The sequence below is a fragment of the Phyllopteryx taeniolatus genome, chromosome 7 (assembly GCF_024500385.1).
Source record: "Phyllopteryx taeniolatus isolate TA_2022b chromosome 7, UOR_Ptae_1.2, whole genome shotgun sequence".
NCBI lineage: Eukaryota > Metazoa > Chordata > Actinopteri > Syngnathiformes > Syngnathidae > Phyllopteryx > Phyllopteryx taeniolatus.
Genome location: NC_084508.1, coordinates 20,969,355 through 20,994,855, shown reverse-complemented (window position 1 = coordinate 20,994,855; position 25,501 = coordinate 20,969,355). Strand labels below are relative to the sequence as shown.

At 43.7% G+C, this 25,501-nt stretch overlaps 1 long non-coding RNA gene across 2 annotated transcripts; it reads left to right on the top strand.

Annotated features, from left to right (window-relative positions):
* LOC133481334 (uncharacterized) lies at nucleotides 1–24,568 on the top strand. 2 transcript variants are annotated; one of them, XR_009789530.1, is made up of 3 exons: nucleotides 1–461; nucleotides 2,528–2,662; nucleotides 24,443–24,568. It is a non-coding gene; the product is annotated as an uncharacterized LOC133481334 (long non-coding RNA). The 2 variants fall into 2 exon arrangements; XR_009789529.1 differs by lacking the exon at nucleotides 24,443–24,568 and adding an exon at nucleotides 4,407–5,972.
* The last annotated feature ends 933 nt before the right edge of the window (nucleotides 24,569–25,501 follow it).

The following is a 25,501-nucleotide window of genomic DNA, read 5'->3' as shown; positions in this document are numbered from 1 at the left end:
TGGATGGATGGATGTACTTGTCAGAGGACTTAAAATGCACCTTACTTTTTACTTTTACTTGAGTATCTATATGAAGAACGATCGATACTTTCACTCCGTTACAATGCTTGACATGTCGTTCGCTACTTTTATTTATTCATTCTTGCGTGTCCGCGTCTATATTGAGACGCCATCTACGACTTCCGCATAGGGTACCTGTTGCGCCAATCAAACGGGATCACTTGACATGTCACTTGACTCCAATTCACCAATCAGACGACACAAGGTAGTCACATGATCACGCACGTATCTTCGCGAGCCAATCAAAATGGCTCATTTAAAAAAAAAAAAAAAAAACAGCCGCCAGAGTGTGTTTATTTTACATACTGCAAAAATCAACAGCTTTATCATGCAGCTCCTAAATTGTGACGACCCAAACTTGGATATTTCAGTCCACTTCAAACTTGAGAAAACAGCTTGCGGTAAGTTGCAGATGTTTCTATTGTTGTGTTGGCAGTGGCTATAGCAGCATTAGCGCTATCTCTATGGTGTCGCACACGCACACACAATCAATAAGTCTGATCAGCAAACAGCTTCTTCATCAAGTCATTTACGTGAATAAAGCATATAATGTTTCTGTAGGGCCCAATGTACGTGTTGTTGGATTTTGGGCTGTTGAACATTGAAATGGTGGAAGGTGTGCGTCAACTCCCATAGATTATTATTTTTTTATTTGATTTGATGTTCATGCTCTGATTTAAAAAATAACAAAATCAGAAGTTACTCTTTTTTTTCCCATTGAGTACTTTTTTACTCTTACCCAAGTAAATATTTGGATGACTACTTTTTACTTGAGTCATATTATTCTAAAGTACCAGTACTCTTACTTGAGTACAATATGTGGCTACTCGACCCACCTCTGGCGTCAACCCAAGGAAAATAATCAAAATGAAACTAGGGTGACCTATAGCATTACAACAAAATAAAATCACATGCCATATCAACATGAGGCACCGATGTAGACAATCGCTGACATTTTTGGAAAACATATAATTAACAAATCAAACGTGACAAAACGGGAAACTCAGAAAAAGGATAATGAATAATAAATCTTTAGTTTGGCGTGCAATGAACTAATTTGTGAAGCAGCATATAAATATGTGGTAACGTGGCACAAGTCATGCTCAGTTACCATCGTACTTATTGTTTTTAATTTGATTGGTTAAGATACGGCGGTATGCTGGGCGACTGGTTAGAGCGTCTGCCTCACAGTTCTGAGGACCGGCGTTCAATCCCCGGCCCCGCCTGTGTGGAGTTTGGATGTTCATGTTTTCTCCGGGCACTCCGGTTTCCTCCCACATCCCAAAAACATGCATTAATTCACAACTCTAAATTGCCCGTAGGTGTGAATGTGAGTGCGAATGGTTGTTTGTTTGTATGTGGCCTGCGATTGGCTGGCAACCAGTTCAGGGTGTACCCCGCCTCCTGCCCGATGATAGCTGGGATAGGCTCCAGCACGCCCGCGACCCTAGTGAGGAGAAGCGGCTCAGAAAACAGATGAACGGATGAATGGATGGATGTTTAAGATACAGTACATATTCCAAACGTGTTTTTCTAGGGCATTACTAATGCATTCGTATATCTTAGTGATTCTTGCATTGCGACTTCAGTAAAATTAAGTTACGTCGCAGCTGTAAGAGCTGCACTCCGCGAGAACCCCCAGTATAAATAGTCACTTATCTGGAATTGATCCCATGCTGATTGTAAATTATGAATCTTCTCAATGGAAGTAAGGGAAATGGAAATAATTCCAGATTCAAACCATCACCATCGTAAAACGTTTAACAGCACTTTTTTTTTGTGACATTTTGACATTTTTGTTGGGTGAACTGCGTTGCAGATGTGTCTCACCAATCTAATTTGTTAACCTTCTGTTGCAAGGAAGTTAACCACTGTAAAACAATAACACACTAACTTTGTTAAGTGTTTAGCATAGTATATGTATTGTATTGTACTGCAGCTAACGTTATCTGTCGACTTTCCACAGTGTTGCCTCATCTCTAGCATCTAACATATTGAACTTTTGAATTTTGAAGTTCTGCTATTTTCCCCACCTGGGTTCAAATCCGGCCTCGCCTGTGTGGAGTTCGCATGTTCACCGGGTACTCCGGTTTCCTTCCCTATCCCGAAAACATGCATGGTAGGTTAATTGAAGACTCTAAATTGCCCATAGGTGTGAATGTGAGTGCGAATGGTTGTTTGTTTCTATGTGCCCTGCGATTGGCTGGCGACCAGTTCAGGGTGTATCCCGCCTCTCCCCCGAAGATAGCTGGGATAGGCTCCAGCACGCCCGCGACCCTAGTGAGGATAAGCGGTAAAGAAAATGAATGAATGAATGGATGGATGGATGCTATTTTTCGTGTGTGTGTGGTGCATGTGGACCCATGCACAAGTGTGTTTGGTCTGCAGAGGTCACGTGTGCTCGCTTGGCTGGCTTGACAGTAATTTATTTTCACTGTGTTTGGTGTTTGTTTGCACATACACGCAGGGCTGAGATCAATTATCATGGCCTAGGGGAGCAACACATTCAACTTAGCGCGTTTGGCTGTATGATCTACGAGGCCTGCTCTCGCGTGGACGCTTCTATTTTCCTCCATGGGCCCCTCAGAGATGAAGGGAAAGGGTAAGCAGTTTTTTTTGTTGGACTCTTGACTACATCAGAAGGATTTGATATTTAGCATTCATCTTTTGGAAATGAGCTGGAAAGTAGCCAGCGATGTCAGTAAATCAGCAACTGACTTGTAAAATTCACAATGGTGGTGTTTAAGGTGCCACGTCGACCACCCACAAACACGCATGCACACACACACACACAGAAACAGGATAGGAAGGGAAGTATCTGAATCAAGATGATGAGTTTATGGATTCAAGCAAATATTTGTACTTTCTACTCCTTTCACTTTAAAAAAGTTCGATTCAATTTTGGAAGATGTTCATTCCGGTTTGTCAAAAACGCATACAAAAAAAAAACCTATTGGGATAAATCTCGCCAGGATAGATAGTGCTATAGATCGTGGTTGGATGAGAAGTATAAACGTATGCCATTCCGACACCCTATCGGTTTGTACGGGATGTTCTGCTTTACATTTTTGCTTTACATTTTTTATTTTTTTTTTTGCTATTAGCTGGATACATACCAAGACATGCCATGGTTTGCTGGCTAGCAATATGCTGTGATTCAACGTTGCAAGTTGTCACCCTTCCTCTCTCTACAGTCTCTATTCTTGTTGCACTGGGCCCAGTTGTAAAATAATAATTCAAATTAAATTAGAGGCATTAGTTGCAAAGCTTGAAATAAGCAGATTTGCAGAGTCAAAATTAGCAATTTGCGACTCATAAAGCCACATTGAAAAGTAAAGCTGCCGATCACAGATTTTTAAGTTTTTCCGTTGAGCGCAAGTGGAGCGCAGCGCAGCGGAAGCAGGCTGGAGAGACTCAGTGCTCACTGGGCCGCAGCCGGACCGGAGGAGCCGTCCCCCCGAACACTAGCACAAGACCGGCTGGCGGGGGCCCTCCGTTGGCAGGTCATCAGTGTCAATCGTTCGGTCTGGACTGTGGACGGAAAGTGAGGGGAAAAAAATAAAAACTTCGAAAGAAAATCGATCCAGGACGGGACCGGTGCGTTACGATAACCTCAGAGTGCGTGAGCAGGTGGGTGGCTTGGTGGCGTGGTGGAAGAGGTCAGCAAGGCGGGGAACACGGAAGGAGCACTGAGGACAAGGGAGAACATGGAGGTCAGAAATATTGCGAGGACTGGCGTAGCTTATGTGTAAGTTGCGAGCCGGTGTACCACGGGTGAACGTTAATACTCTGGCAGTAGAGTCTTGGATCTGGCAAGCTTAAATGCAGGCGATGATGAAGGCTGATTGACAAAAGGTGCGTGGCCGAGGTGGTGCTGATTACTGGGAAGAGAGAGAGAGAGGGCGAGAGGGGCGCAAAGCGCCGCCCAAGCTCCAACAACGGAACTGCAGGGCACAGCTCATGACGTATGCAAATAGTTTAGTTTTTCAGTAAATAGCTAAGAATAGGTTCCACTGAAAGAAATTCAAATTCATGAATGCATTCATGAATAAGAATAATAATGATAACTACTGTTACTTCTGCTTAAACTTGTAATGGTAAAATGTTCATGTTAAAATGGTTCTTAAAACATTAAGACATTAAATCAAGGTTTGATGATGGCAAAACTGTGGGCTCTGGAACAAATTATTTAAAATATACATTTTCTCTATGGTAAATGTTGTTTTGAAAGACATCTAAATAGTACCATTGTAGCCCAATCGACAGTTTCATTCAAAAATCCTCCCGGTCGTGTGCATCTTTTGTTTTACTTTTTGGCTTTACTTTTCTCGCTTTGTGGTTCACAGCCGACATTTGTTGCATCACTCGAGTGTTCAGAGACTCCAAATGGAATTATTGCACCTCCCTCGGGTCCATCCAAGCAAAAGCAGCTGCAAATGTGGCGTAGACCTGCGCTTAATCCTCTTTAGGGTGTTAGAGCCACAGTGGAGCTGGTCGCAGAGATACGACCACTGTGTACAAAAAGCAAGCTGCAAACTATACAATGTACTCTGTCCATGTCATTTAGCATTCACCAAAAGCTCAAGTGTGGCTTTGCACACACTCCTGTTTCTGTTTTATGCCTCCCACCTCATGACTCTCTGTTGCCTCACCTTTGTGGTCTGTGTTCCCAAACACTCTCACAAAACCCTCTTATTACAGCTCCAGTTTGCATCAGAAACGCGTGTTTGTGCATTTTGTGCTGCAAGCCAATAGGCTAGCGTCTTGTTTTCCTGAGATATGGGTCCAATAAAATGAGCTCCAAGGCTTAAATCAAGCCAGCAAGTGTGGGTAGAGAACGCAGAAGAACAGTTCTCTCCTGTGTGGTCGATTATTTCACTTTTTATTTATTTTTAATTTTCCATCCCTAAATCAAAATTAGACCTCAGCATATCGATTTCTTATGTCTGGCGTTATTCGGGTTGCTCAACGATGACACGGTGATCGTCACGTTACTGGAAAATTAACCATTTAAAATCTATTACTCACTTTGGACATTTTTCTACTCAACGTAGGTGTGTAATTATGACAACATGATACAGACCACCATTATTCTTATCAACTTCAGGGAGTCGTAAGTTTAGACAGAATTTCGTTCCTACGGGAAGTTGGAATCCATGGTTGTCCATCACTAACCCAGTCATAATTACTAATATAATAATAAATATTTGGATTAAAAAGACGAGGCACAAGAAAGGACACTCGGTTACCAACATACTAACAGTAGCTACTGTTTATTTTATATTTATGACCGTATGTTTTCCCATAAATATTACTGTAATTATGACTTAATGACAGCAGTGCATTAGCATAAATTAGTGACAGATTAGGATGCGTTGAGATTTATGGGCAAATTGAGGTTACGCTAAGATCGGAACTCTAATAAACTGTGGACCCCTATAATACTACTGTAATACACGCATGCGCACCAACTGCTTAACCTCTAGCATTAAACCACATTTAATCTCAAATAGCAGTTACTGCTCTTTATGTGATTGGTGAATGAGGACTTTGCTAATTAGTCTGACTGTCAATGTGAATGCAATAGTGATATGCAGTGAGTGAAGCCCCGTTTACCGTGAGGTGAAAATCTCTCAGATAAAGACTATAAAAAAACATTTTGACATACGTTTACCCCTCCCACACACTTTAAAAACATTTACATGTTGAACCCGTTTTATATTCCTAATTAATGGCACTCAATTTATTTTAGCACCACACTGAACTGCTGATTGGGCAATTTAATACAGTGACTTCATATCTGAGAGTATTTTGTCGATTTACTTTTTCTTTTCTATATTCGATGGTTGCCTTGTCTGTCTCATTATTATCTTCTTTCATTTGCCGGGGAAGTGTACCAGCAAGGGTTTGGTCGGTGGGGTTTATTTGTATATTATTGTTTATTATTTATTTGTTCAACTGTCGCATTGTATGACATTGTTTTTTATGCTGCATAAAACCAATGAAAAAATATGGTTAAAAAAATATTACATGTATTAAAACACACTTTAAATACTTAAAAACCTAATGCCTGTTGTTGTCTATTAGCTTAATGCTAACATATAATGCGTATCGCTTTAGATGGGCTAACATAAATTAGCATATAGATATTAGTGGATTATAAACCTTCAAACATTACATTATAACATTAATGGTACACATAAAGATATGGCATACAACAATACTTACAGACATTCTCTGCTCTGTGGGAAAAATGACACTTACTGCATCTTATTTGGGGACCTTCTCTGCCTCTAATTTTTGCTCTTAATTAGACTGCATCACTTCCAGTAAACGTCAGTGCTGCATGTTGCAACATAACGTGCCACTACATTGAAAGTGCACAACTCTAAATTCAGACTTGCCTGTATACTGTAAAAACACATTGATACCAGTTGCATAAAAATCCAGGATATAGCTGGGGAGAGAACAATGAACCGCAATGTAGTGGGGGAACACTAAATGTACACAATGCTGTTTTGACTGAGACGCACACATGCATGTCCAAAGTAAACGTTTCAACTGCATCTGCATGTCCCCTGTGTTTACAAACTACCGCTTTTAAAGCTTGGATGGAAACTGTAACACGTTTGCTTTCTAAAACTTTCCAGAACACCAAAATTATGCTATTTGCAACAATTTGCAGTGAAAACAATTTTGTATAAATGGACATTAAATTGTGTGTCTTTCAGTCATCCAGATTATTGATTATGATGAGCGTGTGGCATCTTTTTTTTTTACACACTAGCAGTTGTAGAATGGTCTTACTCGGCCCCCCGAAGCCGTGCCTGTGCCTGACCCTCCACACACGACGTCAGAGTAATTGACAGTGACTGGAAATATGCAGCGTCATTGAGTGGCAACCTGTGTGACTAACAGGGTTAGGGCCTCCCTCTTTTACAATGACCCCTCCTCTGAAGGCATCAGTGATATTCAATTTGTGTTAAAGCTCCCTTTGAGGAGCCCCCAGGGGCCCGATTTGATTAAAATATTTTATGGAGAGCCCTCGGGTACCGGGAGTGTTTCGCTCCCTGTTTTAATGATAGTCAGAAATCCTGGCTGCCTACGTGATGGCGGCGAAACGCCGGCAGAGGTGTATAAACGCCTCTTGTCGTGAGACTCGAGTGGCCAAAGCTGGGGCTGGTGCCGGTTTCGCTTGTGTGTGACCGTGCAGCTTTATTGACTGCTCGGCCATGCCCGCTTGAGGCTAATCAGAAGTGATTCATGTCGGCGAGTCACAATGCTGCAGAGAATTGAATTTGTTTCATCTACGCTTCTCTCCATCACCTATCAGCGGAATGAGCCACACCGCAAATAAATGGAGGCGAGACAATAGGCGCCATTTGTAAGGGCACTTTTCCCACAGTCCTATCTGTCACCAAAATGGACACACACTGACACAAGGACAAAGCGTCGGACAGACGCACACTCAACCTCGACTTCCGAGGGCTTCTACTGTAAGGGCATTCGTGTTCCCCTCATGCCTCCATCATTGTCTGCTGCAGCCGTGCCGCCAACAAAAGATGCGTCCTCGCTCCCTCGTTGCCTTAGCACCACAGAGTAATAAAACGGAACCATGTTACCCCATAAAGGAGAAGACTTTTTATAGCCGGTTGGTGGCATCTATATGTATAAGGAGTCTCTTTCACTGTCTCTTGTTAAAATCCCGGACTGTATCTATCGGCCAGATCATTTAAATGCAGACCCCCTCGTGAAACTCTGCTTTTGTTTCCAGAAAAACACTCACCCAATATCATTCAGATGCAGCGGAACGTTGTGCAACTGTAAGACAGCTATGACCTTAACGATAACACTTTAATTTCCCTCACATGAAGACAGAGACATAGGTGGCCCTGTGAAAGAGGAATGTGTAGGCTCACAGAGTGTATGGGGGAGCAAGGGTGAAATTAGACAACGTAAGGTTTCGCCCCCGGCCCGTAATGGTTTGAAAGACAGTCATGACAAAAGCGAGCACAAGTAGAAAACGAGAACAGGTGGTCTTTGCTACGGCCCTCCATTGCCTCACTCCCACTCCCAGACGTGAAATCAGACAGAGGGTTTTAGATTTCAGTGATAAAGACCAGGGGTTTGTTTGCTCTGTTTATCTGCAAGATGTGGGAAAAGATGCCCAACCTCCATCCCCTCCCCAAGTCAGACTCTAGCCCAGCAAATCAAGCCCGCAGGAATTATTTGTCTGGGAAGACCAAACTGGTAGATCATCTGTTTTTTACGATCTATTTAATGACAGTCCACCTTTTGGCCTAAGTCAGCTGGGATAAGCTGAGCAACAACCAACAGAAAACAATAACAGTATAGTAACAGCACACGTGACAACACTAATTGTTACATAGGTGTTGGATTTTATCACAGTACATGTGAACTGTGCAGAAGGGACACAACAAGTAACAAATGAGAGAGGATGGGACAGGATAATACAGGGGTAGTGTGCCAGGCAGTACCACCTAACTTTGACCGATTTGATACGTTAACCATCTGTCCAGATATTAAACAATGCATTCTTACTCTTTTTCATTGGATTGTTTCATATTTATGGGCTAGAAGTGTTTTTAATACAATTGTTTACTGCAATTGTAACTATGACTGCGTTTGCATCGGTAAGTGATTAACCAAGTCACATTCTGATTTACTGCACATACAAGTTTGGGTTACATTGCTGCCGTAGAAACAGAACTGTTGTTTACCGAGGACCCCCTGTATTGACAAAAGTATAATAACATCCAGGCATTCCACCAGCATGAAGAGAAAAAAATGGATTTTGTCCCATTTTTGCTGCTGTAATAGGTTCCACTTTTCTGGCTCGATCACAATCTCTCATCTTAAAGGTGTTCAAATCAGGGCTCTCAGGTTCTTTTACAGCAACTCATCCATGCGTGTCTTCTTGGCCCTTGCTCTATGCCAGTGTTTCCCAACCAGGAGTACGCGTACCCCCAGGGGGTACATCTACTGGCATTACTGTAGTTAGTTACTGAAAAAAAAGACACCAGATTACAGGTTCATTCATTAAAATGTTTTATTATTTTACATTTTTAATGCTGGGAGAGAGAGGCCGGTTTTTGTGTAAAGTGGGTAAATGGTGACAACATGGCTAAATGGACCAATGCCACTGGCTGAATGGTCGTGTCCAAAAGCGGAGGGATGGACGGTGACTCTGGATCATATGCACTGGAGGATTTATTCATTTTGGATAACATTTATAAAGAAAACTGAGTTGCCAAAGTCATTTGGACTGCTCGTGGCTTTGGCTATGAGTGGGGGAAAAAAAAAAAAAGAGTGAAAAGCAGGTTGTTGATAGGATTTGACAACATCAGTGCCCAGATGCCCTCCTTTGATGGCTTCTTTCTTGACCTGTGTTTTGTGGAAATTTGTTTAGTTCTTGCTGCGTCATCATGGCGACACACGCCAATTTTGTTAATGAAATTTACTGGAAATGTTGCTTCAGTGCGTCACTATGGGCTGCAGACAGAAAACAACAGTGAGACAATGAACAATGGTGCGATGGTAAGAGAAAGTGAATGTAGATGATTCAACCACAATACTTGCACGGATTGAGGCAGACTAGCCTGCTGGGGTCATACAGTGTTAACCTGAGCGTGTGTGTCATATCCTTATCTGTTTTCATCTCTTTGTGTGTGTCTGTGTGTGTGTGTGTGTGTGTGTGTGTGCATGCATGCGTTTGTGGTGTAGGTATGTCGTAACCATAGGAGCGTGATGACAGACGAGTGAGGGGGAGATGAGGTTAGCAAATCAGGCAGTAAGCAAGCATTCAGATGTTTGATGATGCTGCTGATGTGAGCCGTACGCACGTATGCGTGAAGGTTATTCAACAGCGTTTGTGTGAGTGTGTATGTTTGTGCGCGTCCATGTGTGTGTGCGTGTGTGTCAGGGTTCTACTTGGGCGAGCTTGAAGAATGCCCATGTGGCGGTAAAAGACAGAACCCCTTTCATGACGTGCAGCCCCCATCACTCCCATCTTCCGAGGACCCCCACCTTCCAATTTATTCCCCTGACTCACGTCCTCCATTATTTTCAGGAAGCATTCTTTAAAAGAAAGTGGACACACACTTTCCAGTTGATTTAAAATTCACCTCCACCTCATCAGCCCCCACCACCACCATACACCACCTCTCTACCAGCTTCCATCTCCCCGCTTGAGCATTACAGCTGTCAGTGGCAATTCACTGAGACATACAGAGACCCCCGGCAGCAGGCAGGTCCTGATGCTTTAAAGGGCAGCGGCTAATTAGTCATAATGACTTCCATTTTGCCCTGGCCTCATGTCACATCTTTGATGCCAAGGGCTTGGGGGGAATACCCGGCAATTTCATTCTTTCATCTTCTGTTCCACTCATCCTCACCAGGGTCGCGGGCACGCTGGAGCCCATCCCAGCCATCAACGGCCGAAAGGCGGGGTACACCCTGAACTGGTCGCAGGGCACATAGAAACAAACAACCATTCACAATCCCATTCACAACTACAGGCAATTTAGAGGGCAATTAACGTACCATGCATGTACCCGGAGAAAACCCACCCAGGCAAAGGGAGAACATGCAAACTCCACACAGGCGGGGCCGGGATTTGAACCCCGGTCCTCAGAACTGTGAGGCAGATGTGCTAACTAGTCGCTCACCATGCCACCCTACGCGGCAATTTTCCCCAAATAATTTCTTTGTCGCGGAGGGGGGCGGCATAATGGAATTACAGTGTTTTAGTTTGTTCCCATTGAGTGATAAGGTTGCCATCCTTGTATTTCTGACAGAAGCACATAAAATTAAAAGTTTTTCACTGTCAACTTTTTAATTGCAACTTTATCCTGGATACATTAAATGAAAAACTATATACGCTATATATATGTTACTGACCCACCCATGATATAGAGATCCTGAAAGGGTTTTTATATATAGTTTTATATCTCCCACGCACTTTAAACACATTTAAATGTATTAAAACATACTTAAACTGGACTTTAAAAGTGCAGTATTCCTTAGTGCCTGTTCCCACGCTCGCTGTCAAGAGATGGGATGGAGACTGTCGTATAACAGACTGTTTGCTGTAAAATTAACACATAAAACAAAAGAAAATTAAACGTATATTTACACAACAAAATGGTCACCGAAACCACAGGTGTCAAACTCAAGGCCCGGGGGCCACATCTGTTCTGCCGTATCAATTCATGTGGCCCGCGAAAGCAAATCAAGTGCGTCGACTTCATGTTTCTGGCTAAAATAATGTCTGCTTGTATAGTTAAAATGAATTTTAAAAATATAAACATGACATTATATTTGAAATGTCTGCCTGTCAACCAATGAGTGCCCTGTCGAGGTTTAATGATGGCCCACCAAAACCAACTTTTTAATTTTAGGAATAGAATAGTGAAAGATTTCCGAAGGCTGTTTAAGGTTACAGTACTTGCATAGTATATTCTAACCTGGTTTCACCTGCTTGGAAGAATCTTGCATCTCCCATTTTCTGGGGTAAACAACATTACCACCATTTAAACTGTCCCTTAATGTCACCCTTGACCGCCAGTGCCCCCTGAGGATTGGTTGGATAGGGTTTACTGGAGAACTAAAGCGCTAGAAACCCCTCAAATACACACACACACAGACAATGATGATGTGAGAAAGCCAGCACATCTCCCCCCAAGAGAGGATGGTGGAGACGAGGAAAGATGAGGCAAGAAGTAAAGGGTTTGTGGGTTTAAGGTTCCCCCTCCAGCATCCCTAAAATAGGTTTATCTCTGCCAGGGAGGTGTCTTTTTGTGTTGAGGAGGGAGAGGTTGCAGGCAGAGAAAGAAAAGAAAGATGATGGATTCCTGGGAGGAGGGTGGGGGTGATGGGACCACCTGCGTCGCCTCCTTTGCCGGGAGATTATGCGGGCACACAAAGCGGCACAGGGAGGAGGGCAACGGCGTCGGGGGAGCCCAGCCTTGGGAGTGAGTGGCGTGGAAAGTGGAGGTGGCGTGTGTGCCAGGGGTCTGCCACATAATAACCCCCCCCCCCGAACCCCCACTTACCCTCTTACCCCCCTTGCTGCATCCCCTTGTAACTGCCTCCTCTAGACTTTCACCACCTCCGCAAACCCTTTGTGTTTTAGGCTGATGCCATCCGTCCGTATTGTATTTACTAATACAGTTTAGTGGTATATACAAATAAAAAGAATTGAAAATGCTGTTAATCAGTTCCAGCCCTTAAAAAAACTTTTTTTTTGTTACATATTTTTTTTAGAAAGAATAGCACTGTATTGTATAAAACACAATAAAAGAGAATGCAAAGAAATTAACTGGTTTCTAAAGTATAATTACTGTATTTACTGTAGTATTTGTTTTTTGGACGTGCCTTTATGGGGTGTGGCCTAGTGAGTGGCGTCAGGTGGAGTTTGGTCGCGGGAGTTGTTGCCAACACCAGCTCCTTGCGAGTGTTCTCATTTTGTATTACTGTGTATTATTAAGTTTTTGTCCCGTTCAAAAAAAGTGCATCGGCGACTGTGGCTCTCCTTGCCCACATGCCAGGGCATTGCCGTACCTTACTCGCACCATCTTTTTCACTTCACTCTAGTGACATCTTATTTTAAGCTGGCTCATAAGTCAAATTTTAGCTCTCAAAACTAAATAAAAATGAGATGGTTCATCATTCGAAGAACTCGTAAGTCAAAGTACGACAGTATCGCCTTAAATTCTTTCATTCTGTTCTGGGAGGCAGCTCCAATTTTTCTCATCGGAAGTAATAGAAGTATACTGTATATTTCATAGGGCAGCATGATGGACTCGTGGTTAGTGTGTCTGAGTTACAGTTCTGAGGTTCGTGGTTCAGATTTCTGCTTCAGCCTCCCCTGTGTGCGTGTTCTCCCCATGCTTGCAAGGGATTTCTCTGGGTACTCTGGTTTCCTTGCACTTTCCAACACATGCATGTTAGGTTTCTTGAAGACTCTCAATTGTGCATAGGTGTGAATGTGATTGGTTGATTGCCTGTATGGGCTCTGTGATGGACTGGTGACCATTCCAGGGTATACCCCACCTCTCAACCAAAGTCAGCTGGGATAGGTTCCAGCCCAGTCCCCTAACGAGGACAAAACATTATTGAATATGGATGGATATTTTCTGTTGTTCTTCTTTTATTGTGGACTCAAATAATTGTCATTAATCACATATTTCATTTTGATTTAGCTGTTTATTGACATAGATACAAGTCTGAGTTAGATTAAAGATGAGTTGGATTATAGATGAAAACATTACATTTGGGATAATTTAATGACATAAAAGTTTTCTTTCATTAGTCTACACTGGTGGCACGGTGACCGACTGGTTAGAGCGTAAGCCTCACAGTTCTGAGGACCGGGGTTCAATCCCCGGCCCGCCTGTGTGGAGTTTGCATGTTCTCCCCGTGCCTGCGTGGGTTTTCTCTGGGCTCTCTGGTTTCCTCCCACATCCCAAAAACATGCATTAATTGGAGACTCTAAATTGCCCATAGGTGTGAATGTGAGTGCGAATGGTTGTTTGTTTGTATGTGCCCTACGATTGGCTGGCAACCAGTCCTGCCCGATGATGGCTGGGATAGGCTCCAGCACGCCCGTGACCCTAGTGAGGAGAAGCGGCTCAGAAAATGGATGGATGGATGGATAGTCTACACTGTAGACCCTGTAGATGTATTTCAATTGCAGCAGAATGACACACTGAATATGCATGTGGATTCAATTCCATCCTTCCATTTTCAATACCGCTTATCCTGTTTACGGTTGCGGGGAGCTGGAGCTTAACCGAGCTGACCTTAGGTGAAAGGCTTGGTCGATAGTCAATCCAGGGCACATACTGTATATACAGCAAATAAACAAGCATTTACACTTACATTCACACAGTCACCGATTGGGCTCTTGACGGCACAGATGACACGAGTGAACCACTCCCACTAAGTGAGTGACTTTTTGCAGATGGTATTTTTTCCTTTTTTTTTAGAGGAAGAAACTGCATTGCTAACTGCATTGTTAACAAAAGTAAAAGAGTTTCCCTCGAGTTTGATGTGTTACTTGATTTGACATTCAATCACTTTCCTCATCCATCAGTGTACCCAGTAAAATTGATGCATTGTGGTTAAACTACCACGTCCCTTCTTCCCTGTGTCGGGCACAGTCCCACAGCTGTGGATCATGGTCCTCCGAGTGGACATTACCATCAATGATGGGTCAGGCACCTTTGTCTTCGGGTCAAGATAAATGGATGTCTATGGTTAATTATTCCATAGCTGGACTTTGGACTGCATCTGAACCACAACTAACGGCTAACCTCTCTACCAGTGTACAATGACTACTTCTAGACGTCCCCATTCACTGCAGCCAGTCTTTGAGTCTAATAATTAACAAGTTGCCTTTGTCTTTCTGCTGATGCGGGCTATTAGCAGAGCAACAAGAGCATCTTGGGCCAGGTCTGGCCCACGCCAACTTTGATGGAGCTTTTAGGTGAAAGTCCCCCCTCCGCCACCACCACCAACACCATCTTGTCACTTTACATCGCTCTCGTCTGGGATCTGTGAGGAATCTGCTTTCCTCAGCAAATTATCAAGGTAAAGAAGGCAACAGATGGAGCAAGAACAGAGAGGCGCAACCACAAGCTCTGCTTCTCAAGTTATTCTTATTTGAATTTGATTTTGTTTTATTATACCATCGTTAAGTTCCCTTTACACCTGTATGACAGTTAAGAACGTGAAGATGTTAAAATAGTACCTGAACCGTTAATACATGTTTTAGAACTGCAATTTTTTTGGGCCTGGAGCAAATTAACTTGCGTTATTTTATATGGGAAAGTTTGTTTTGAAATTAGAACAACATGGAAGTCAACCAGCATTATGGAATTGATTGTTTTTGGGTTTGTTTGGTTTTTTTGACGAGTAAGTAGTACGTACCTCAAAGTCTAAAAAAAACAACAAGCAAACTCTTATAAAGGAGGCAGAGAGGTTAATGCTCGAGACCTACAAATACACATTTTCTAGGCTGTTAGAGCTTTGGATTTGGTCCAGGTGTACTTCCCACAGACAAAATAGACATAACCTGTACCATCACTACACACAGTTGCAGTAAAAAAAAAAAAAAAAAAGAGAGAAACATTGATGTTTATGTCTCTATGAGCCAGCAGTACAGTATAGTCTATGAAAGAGATGACGTGGCAATTAAAGATATGATTAAAATATGTGAAATTATTTACAGCAAACGCAAAAACTGTTATTCAACTATTTGTTTGTGAATTTTACACATTAGTTGGTCACTCAATCTCTTAGCTCTTAAAATGCCCTAACTACGGTATATTTGTAAGCCACGTGTAATGTAATTATATGTGATCCTCACTGAAGTCTGAGCATGAAAATGACCAAATTGGTTGTTAACGCCACCGTGATGCAAGTAGATCTCCGTTCCTAATGCCCAGAGTAAGTTATCTTCATAGCATGTCCTCATTTTAGCTTGCACTTGTGTGTGTCCCTGTGACACTTACAAAGTGTGTGATCATAATGATGAGGATGAGCCTGCATTCCTCTCCTTAGCACGCTTCCCTCTCTTTCACATCGCCGCCACGCAGACCTCCTGCTGTCATGTAATAAATATTTAGGGCCATAATCAATTTGCAATGCTTGGGGAGCCGCTCTCATCATTTGGCCTATCAAGAAGAGGGGAGAGAGAAGAAGGGTTCCTGTGAATGTGGCGAGGGTGCAATGCAAAGATGGGAGAACAGGGGGGCTATTAGGGAGATAAAAGGAAAGTGGCTTCCCGGGGCGCAAATAGTATTCATGGATTGACAGAGTGGTTATGGAGGATAGACGAAGGTCCACCGCTCAGTTGAGCCGAAGCTCCGTCATTCTCCGGCTGGCTTTTCTTCCCGACGCGCCTCGCCGAGGGGCTCCTTTGTGGCCGAGCAGCAGGTAGCGGTGGAGTGGCAGGTCAACTGTTGGGCCAAGCCAGCAACCCCCTTTCTCCCACTGACTCCTGCTGAGTTTTGCTGTCAGCGCACTGCTCACCGACGTGGGAGCGGGAATTCTCCACTACCATACAATTGTACTTTTAGAATATAACGTAGCATGTGTGACTCTTGTAATTTGATGTGTTGCTCCACTTGTCTTTGGGCTGCCTTTCTTTCTTTGTTGACATAGCACAATCTATTACCATTTAAGAAATAATGACGTTTCGATGACACTTTGCAGCCAGTGTACTTTATAACCCATCAGCATATTCTAACAGGTCTCCACGTTCAATGATTGCCACCTTTTCTCTTCAGCGCTTGTCTCAGCGGGTGGCTTGTCGGGCCACCGGGTAGCAGAATAGCGTTGCCCACATAACTGGAGGCCTAAACGAATAACGCCCCCAGCATGGTGCCCAGCGTGAGTGTTACTCCCAGAGGGGAGCTTGACCGAAGGCCGCAGGTACCTTTCATTGGCGCCTGGCAGGCCAGCGCCTTTCTCTCTGTGTCCTGCTGCTCAAAAATTTGTTATCCCCCTCAGAGTTTCTTTCTAGGCAGTGTCAGCCGCTGGGGCCCCGGCGGGAGATTTGTTGATATGATAACTTGATTAGGCGACAAGATGGATGACGCGGCGGCCATTGGCAGCGCCTAGGAAAGTGATGACTCCTCTCCTTAACCTCGCAATCAATCAGCCTCGCCTCTCCAGATGCCTGTTTTGATGCGGATTATGAGACTTGTTGCTCTGCAGCCTCGAGACACAACTTTTAGTCACCGTCTCTCAATGTGTTTTTAATTCCCTCTCAATTGATGTTAACCACAAGGTTTTCATGGAATTTGGTCAGCTGGTTTCAGTGTTCTTGCAGCGAAGCAATTATTAAATTTATTATTTATCTATTGAATTGTTCATGCGCTACCTTGACTTACAAGTTTAATTACTTCCGTGACCGAGTTGTAACTTAATTTACTTGTTTATCAAATCGAATTTGCCCATTGAAATGAATTGAATTGGCAATTATTTGTTCCAGCCTCCAAAAAAGCGCCACAATTTCTTGTTTTTGAAAAAGAAAAATGGCACTGTATTGTCAAATACATAATACAGTAATCGCTTGTTTATTGCGGGGGTTATGTTCTGGACCACCCCCGCAATAGGTGAAATCCGCAAAGCAACTGCTACATATTTTGGGGTATATTTATACATATTTTGAAGCTGTATGAATCACCACAGACTATTATTATTCCCCACACTCCTATTAACCTCTACCATATTCCTATAAACACTTTCTATACTCTTATTAAACTATTAAAGATACAGTAATACACAATAGTTTTGTACACTATGTACATTTTATTTCTTGTGATATGTTTTAATGATTTTTTTTCTTGTTTATTTTTAATTTTAATGTTTTAGTTCAGGAAGTGTTTATTTCATCACCCAAAACATTACAGCATACACTCAAACTCCTGCGATATGGTGAATTATATGTGCCAAAAAATCTGCAATATGGTGAGGGAACAATGGACTGCAAAACATAAAAAAAGACAAATGAAAGAAATCACCCGCAACCTTAGTGAGGATCAGCAGTACGGAAAATGAATGAACAAAGAAATCGTTTAATTACTGTGCGTAATGTAGTAGTTTATGTTTTGGGCGGCACGGTGGACGACTGGTTAGAGCGGCGGCCTCACAGTTCTGAGGACCGGGGTTCAATCCCCGGCCCCGCCTGTGTGGAGTTTGCATGTTCTCCCCGTGCCTGCGTGGGTTTTCTCCGGGCACTCCGGTTTCCTCCCACATCCCAAAAACATGCATAAATTGACAACTCTAAATTGCTCGTAGGTGTGAATGTGAGTGTGAATGGCTGTTTGTTTGTATGTGCCCTGTGATTGGCTGGCAACCGGTTCAGGGTGTACCCCGCCTCCTGCCCGATGATAGCTGGGATAGGCTCCAGCACTCCCGTGACCCTTGTGAGGATAAACGGCCCAGAAAATGGATGGCTGTTTTGTTTTTTGTTTTTTTTCTGTTTGGCTGTTAGGTCAAGCAGAAAGAAGGATCTGTATCCCTTTTATGCCGGAACAGTTTTACTGTGTCACAGTGGAGTTTTTAAGCTGCCAGTGTGGTTTCTTAGTATTATAATGGATATTTATTGAAAATCAGAGTTGATGAGTTGAACAGAACAAGGTTTCTAGAGGGGTGTAAGAAAAGAAGACAACAAAAGGCAAAGCACTAACTGTAAACAAGATGAGGAAAGTAAATCATTATATATCTAGAACAATGACACATTAGATATGAGTGTTGTATGGGGCAGTAGTGCTACACCCTGCAAGACGCCCCCAACCCACAGGGCCCACAATGCAGCCAGTACCTGGCCAGCCCAAGGGCAAGACGGTGTCCCTTGTTTGATGGAAAGGAGGCTGGATAGGGGCGCCCGACAAGGGAACGATGACAGGCGTTTGGGGGGTGGACACAAGGAGCAGTCGCAGAGCATGAGAGGGGAGCCCCAACGCCAAGCAGCCATCCAGCTCAGAGGGCCCGGCCTCAGGAGCACTGCCATGAGGCTAGTGAAAGCCCACCTCCCCTCTGTTACCATGACTGCCAGGTCCCTGACTGGCAATCCCCCCACATCCCAGCCAGCACCCGCTGCCCGCCCCTGAATGTGGGAGGTGGCCCCCCAGACCAGGCAGGGACGAAAACCCCACAGCAGGCCCCACAGCCTGCAGGGGACCCTCCACTAGAGGAGGCGACCGCAGCGGGTCGCAAGGAACGGAGAGAAGAGGAGGAGGCAGGCCCGAAGAGCGACGGGGGGCCCACCGCCCCCCAGCACTAGCCAGAGCGGGGGACCAAGGCGGACGCCAGGTGGCACCGCCCCAGCACCCGTGGAACATGGGGGAGTCCACCACAAATGCCATCCGCGAGGTCCATCCAGTGACCCCCCCCCCCCCCCGAGATTGGGAAGGAGTAAAGAAAGTCCCGCCCCCACAGACGACGGACCGCAAACACAGGGTCTCGAAGAGAACCTCATGCATGTATCCTTTCATCATGCAAGTGTGAGTGTATCAGTTGTAAATTTGTGTTTTTTGTCATTTTAAACCTATTGCTGCAAATCTGTATCCAGTAATTACGGTCAGCGAACATCAAAAGGTCTTCTTCCCATTTAGTGATTGGTAAGTGCATGAAATTAATTTATAAACTTTTGAGAGATTTTTTTTTTCCTTTGCGGGAGAAGCTTCACTATTGGCTTAACAAACTCTGGCGGTTCGAGGGTGCTCTGGAGTGTTGGTATTTTTTATTTTTTATTTTTTTTTTTTATTTATTATTTATTTTTTTTTATTGCTGCTTTTAATTTATTGTATTGAAGAAAGTTTCCGCCTGTCATTAGGAATTCTTGTAACAGTTCATCACATGTCCTAAAAATATTAATGTTAACTAGTTGTTGTAGGTGGTCAATTCCACGTTGTTCCCATGTGCTAAAATAAAGGGGTATATTGTTAATTTCAAAATCTGGATTGTACCAGATTGGGGCGAGCATACTGGGAGCTAATTGAGATCCTGTAGCTTCCAAACCTTTCCACCAAGCCGTTAAGGTGGATGTGATTATTGGGTTGCAGTCTGTCTGTTCTAATTCTAGCCAAGAATGATGCTCCTCATTGTGGTGCATCCATTAGTAGTTGTAGTACATAGTAGTTGTGTTTTGGATGTGCTTTTAAGGGGTGTGGCCTAGTGAGTGACGTCGGGAGCTGGAAACATGTTGGCCGGTTAGTCAGTTAGCGTGTGAGTGACTGGGCGTGAGTGGTGGCCTAGAGCAACTCCTTGCGAGTGTTGTCATTTTGTATTTGTGTTTGTGTCCCGTTCATGAATCGGCTGAAAGTGCATCAGCGAGTGGGTTCTCCTCGCCCACGTTTGTTTTCACTTCACTGGAGCAGCAGCGTATCTGAAGCTCAACACAACACAAAGCAAAAAAATTGACCAAGTTATGACTCATAATTCAAAAAAACCTATAAATTGTGGCCCTCGTAAATCAAGGTACCACTGTAGTTCCTGTTCACTGCCAACGAGTCTACTTATCATGCACTGAGCCCTATCTTTCTACAACGGTGTTCGCTGTCACGTAATGACGCTATTTCAACAACTGTTCACAGGCGATCTAAAATTCCCCCAGCTTTCATTAGCCGCTGTCGACCTTTTCCTTGCAGGTTCTCAGCATCTTCGGTCAGGACGGGCAAAAACACTTGAGGACGCACAATACCTTCTCTGTCTCTCATCCAGGTTATTGGTTATGCGGTGCACTGGGACCACTCAAGTCAATTAAGTTCACATCTCCACTTTGGCCAAACAAGGGATTGTGGTGATATGAGCAGAGCTAAAGACCAACAGTATCCTCCCCTTTCCAGCCCAGGCTTTGAGGAGCAGCAAAAAGGACACCAAACAAAGGGCGGCTCCTCTGTGTCTCAATGACTCCTCTCTTTGTTGCCTTCTTCGGCCTCATAAAGGAAGAGGGACGCTCTTGTTTGCCCAGGAGGTGGTTTAATGGCTCTGCAAAGAACAATGGTGCCACATTCAAGCCATGCAGAAGGGCTCATTATATTGGGTCGTCCCAAAGCGCGGGGTCCACGAACGTTCCCACTGGAGCATTGCGTGAATGGTTGCGATGGGCGGATCGGGCCATGGAGGCCATGCAGGGGGGTAAAAAGGAGACCATTGAGGTGACAAGCAGGTTCCATCTGACCCCAGTGCCTCCTCACCTTGTATCACGATAGCTAGGGGCCTCCCCGTGCACAAAGGCTAAATTTAGTGTGTCGGGCCGGCTTAAAGTGCTCACTTTAGAAGAAACCATTGAGGCAAATATCAACACTGTAGACAACGCAGTGGTGCATTCAGCCTCTCCTGCCCCCTTCCCATTGACAGAGTTCCTTTTCCTTTCAGCCCTTTTCTCTATTGGGCTCCATTCACATTCCACTTCTCTCATCTCTCAAACTCTTCTGTCCGGGCCATTTTTCCCATACCTTGCAAAGGGGCGGACGACAAGAATTAAGTTAGTTCTGGACCGGCCCAGAGGTTTTGTCCTTTCTGAGCTGTGGCAGGTAACTGCAGCCGCCTTGAGATGGCTCATCAATCTTGGCTCGATCCTCAGCGCCAGTGTCGGCATCAGGGATAACAAGAAGGTTTTAACCTACGAGGCCTCAGCACCCAAGACATTTTGCCTACATTCATTATCACAGTTCTTGTCCGTTTTGTAGGTATGTGTGTACAGTTGCTTTCTTTGGAGGTAATGATATGTGTGCCTTGACAAATGTATCTATCGTTCTCACACTGGAGATATAGAAACTATATCGACTGCTTTCTTGAATACAATAACATCTCCGTTAGAGACTTGTTTAATATAACAACTGCATTTCTTCAACTAGGACTATCAGTTTTCCACAATCACAACAATAATACTAACAATAATAATAATAATAATAATAATAAGATGAAGAAGAAGAAGGTTAATACTTGAATTTACTTGGTTGTCAAAACATTGAAATATCATATAAAGAAACGCATTCTTCAACCGATTAATTAAAAGAAAACAACTATTGAGCGTATTGTACTTCACTGAGTTTGGATTTGCAAATTTAGACGGGATTGTTCACCTTGAGAAACACAAGTCTCAGAAAATGTTATTGTCATTCTTCCACATGCATAGTATATACAACCCCAATTCCAATGAAGTTGGGACGTTGTTAAACATAAATAAAAACAGAATACAATGATTTTCAAATCGTGTTCGAGCTTCAACAATTAGTGTCCTCAGTTCCCAAACTTTTATTGAATGTTGTTAAAAGAAAAGGTGATGTAACACAGTGGTAAACATGACCCTGTCCCAGCTTTTTTGGAACGTGTTGCAGCCGTAAAATTCTAAGTTAATGATTATTTGCTAAAAACAATCAAGTTTATCAGTTTGAACATTAAATATATTGTCATTGTAGTGTATTCAATTAAATATAGGTTGCACAGGATTTGCAAATCATTGTATTCTGTTTTTATTTGTTTAACACAACGTCCCAACTTCATTGGAATTGGGGTTGTTTTAGCTGTTTCATGCAGGCTAAGGTGCTACCTATAAAGAACAGTCACAACAAAAGTGCCACCAAAGTTCAGAAAAGAGAAACATTTAAGAAAACCAGTAGTACCACACAGCATAATGCAGAATAATACCAATTTAGAAGCAGAAATATGCAGAACCAGGAGAGCATGATAAATAGTAATAGAGCAGTTTAATCTTAACTTTAAGAAGATTATAGGGACTGTTTCTCTCCTTTTACAATGTGAATCCAATCATGAAGTAGAATGTAGTTATATTGCTCTTCCTTAGTTAGTCTTGTTAGTCAGAGCTTTACCATTTGATCAGTGGTTGTTTTCAGTGAAAGTTAAACTAAAATGTTTTGGGACTTTAGGAATGAGAGGCAGCTGTCTCTGCCTTAACTCTTACCACAAATGACACATTTGGTTTAGCAATTACTCACAGACATATGAAATATAGTCATTGTCAATTTTTAGTCATGGCCCTTTAGCGATCCCGACGATGATTAAGCTGTCTGAAATCATTTCTCAGGACCCTTCGGTTTGAGGCCATGGGAACAGTTTTTGCAAAGGAACAGACACAATCGTCCATGTCTAAGATCATATGCCCTGGGCCTGATAAATGCTCGCTTTTTCGGCCCTGTATGAGGCGCAAGGCCTTCATGGTCACCACACCGCCCTTAGGCCTATAGTCTCCAGGACTGCATCTCCCTGATACCCCGCTGAGCAGCTAGCCGCTAGCAGCGGAGCTCCCACTGGGCAGACTCAGCAGGAGCTGTGGGCGGCGGGCAGGGTCCCATGGGACCGCGTTGCAGCCATTTTGCTTCAAACGTTTGTTTGTGTCTGCACGTTTGAGTGTGTGATCTATAACCACACTCTCAGCACATATACTACTTGACGCAATGCCTGTATAGGAATCTACTTGGCCGGAGTGTGGGAGGAAGATGTCATCCACCAGATGCCTTCGCTCCCAGAAGTCGTAGCGGGGGTGCCAGGGGATTCCCGCTGGGCCCTCACAGTAGGAACATACATCTCGCCGTGGGAGAAGCCCACCAGCCTTTAATGACGAGATGCATCAGTCTTCCTCTCAAGCCCTGTATGACATGCCCAAGTGTCTTGGTCATGGTGGCATATCCACGGCGAAAGAATGCATATGGTGGGGGTCCTTTATAAAACCCTGTGGGACCCTGTGTTCAAACTCAGCAGTGAGAGTATTAAAGATTGTTCAGCACAGTTGGTGCAGTTTGTTCGCCTTGCAGGAGGTTGTGATCTCATTTGCCTGCTACCGTCTTTACTCTTTTATTGCTACTGAACACTTAAACAAGTCATTCTTAATGGAACAAAGGTGTTTTAACTTTGTATACAGCACTGTGGACTTGTGGTTAGCACGCCTACCTCATAATTCTGAGGTTTGGGGTTTGACTTTCAGCTCTGGCCTTATGTGTCGAGTTTGCATGTTCTCCCCGTGCTTCCGTGGGTTTTCTCTGTTTACATTCCAAAAACATGCTTCTCAGGTTAACTGAATACTCTAAATTGTCCATAGATGTGAATGTGAATGATTGTTTGCCCGTATGTGCCCTGTATTTGGCTGACGACCAGTCCAGGGTGTGACCTACAGTACCTTTTGCCCAAAGTCAGCTGGGATAGAATTTGGAGATAATAGCTCAAAGGTTATAGAACCAGACTACAATGGGCTTACCTAATGAGATGACACAAAAATTCAATATACTGTATGTACTGTGGCGGCACGGTGGCCGACTGGTTAGAGCGTCAGCCTCACAGTTCTGAGGTGCGGGGTTCAATCCCCGTCCCCGCCTGTGTGGAGTTTGCATGTTCTCCCCGTGCCTGCGTGGGTTTTCTCCGGGCACTCCGGTTTCCTCCCACATCCCAAAAACATGCATTAATTGGAGACTCTAAATTGCCCGTAGGCATGACTGTGAGTGCGAATGGTTGTTTGTTCGTATGTGCCCTGCGATTGGCTGGCAACCAGTTCAGGGTGTACCCCGCCTCCTGCCCGATGACAGCTGGGATAGGCTCCAGCACGCCCGCGACCCCAGTGAGGAGAAGCGGCTCAGAAAATGGATGGATGGATGGATGTATGTACTGTCAGTTATTCACTCACCCTCACTATGATGATTTCAGGTAGCCTTCTGAAGATCATCATGTGAAATCTGCCTATTTCCCAAAAGGCATCAAACTCTTTATTATTATTATTATTATTTTTAATTGTTATTATTATTATTATTTATTTTGCGATTTCGATGATGTTATTAGAGAGGCTTAGCAAAAGGATCTGCCTCTCAGGATCATATCTCTTGTTTTGCTTAAGGAGATCTTCACCACTGGAAGCGATCCACAGCTGAAGATTATATAACAACAAGTGGTTTTACTTGTGGAGCTAAAGCACATCAGAACATGAGGAGGAGGAGGAGGGCACACAGTGAAGAGACCACGGACAAGTCCAGAGGTGCTTTTTGCATGAAAGCCTACCTCACATTCTTTGTCTCAGCCCTCCTTTCTCCTTTGTTTTTTCATGTTTTCTGTGCTTCGCTTGCCTAAAGCCAGGAGGTAGAAGTGAACAGTAGAGCCATGCTGCCAAGTGATGAAAGACTCTGGCATCCAGGGACACTGTGGGCCTGGACCAAAAGCTCAGAGCGAGAGAGAAAACGCTCACTCTTAAACTTAACGCTTTTTTTCCTGCCATGTTTCTTCTCTGGCGCTTTTTTTTTTTTTTTTTTTTTTTTTGGTATGTCCTTTTTCCATCACTGGGTTGAGCAATTGCTGTTTTATTTCTCTATTTTGTGAGAGATTTTACCAGAGGCTTGTACCAAGAGCTCCTCGTGGGAGACGAGTGGTTGGAAGTAGTGCGGAGGAGGAAGAGGAGCAGGAGGAGAAGGCCAAAAGGAGGCTATTGAGTGTTGGTGTGGGAGTGTGTATGTGTGGATTGTGGGGATTCAGCGCTAACGTGGGTGTGCAATTCTTAATATCGGCAATTCTTGCATGCCCCTCACCCCTCAATACTATGTTTAAACAATGATTTGTATCCACAGAAGAGATGATAAATTCTTTAGTGATGCTTGGTGGTAATCACACCACCACATTATCCACAGAGAGTTGGTAATACCAATTATTTGATTCTCCATGCCATTTTCGAGGACATCTGATATGCTGTATTGGTACATCAGACCAATACACCTAGGATAGGAGGTAAACATATAAGAACACTCCCACTCAACTTGCAGTCATTGCAGCTTTCACTCTTCTGGGAAGACTTTCTACAATGTTGTCTGTTTTCATCCAGAATAACATTTGTGACATCAGAGGTCAGGATGTTTGCTCACATGCTCCGATCACGTTCAACCCAAATGTGTTTGATCTTTTTTTTTTT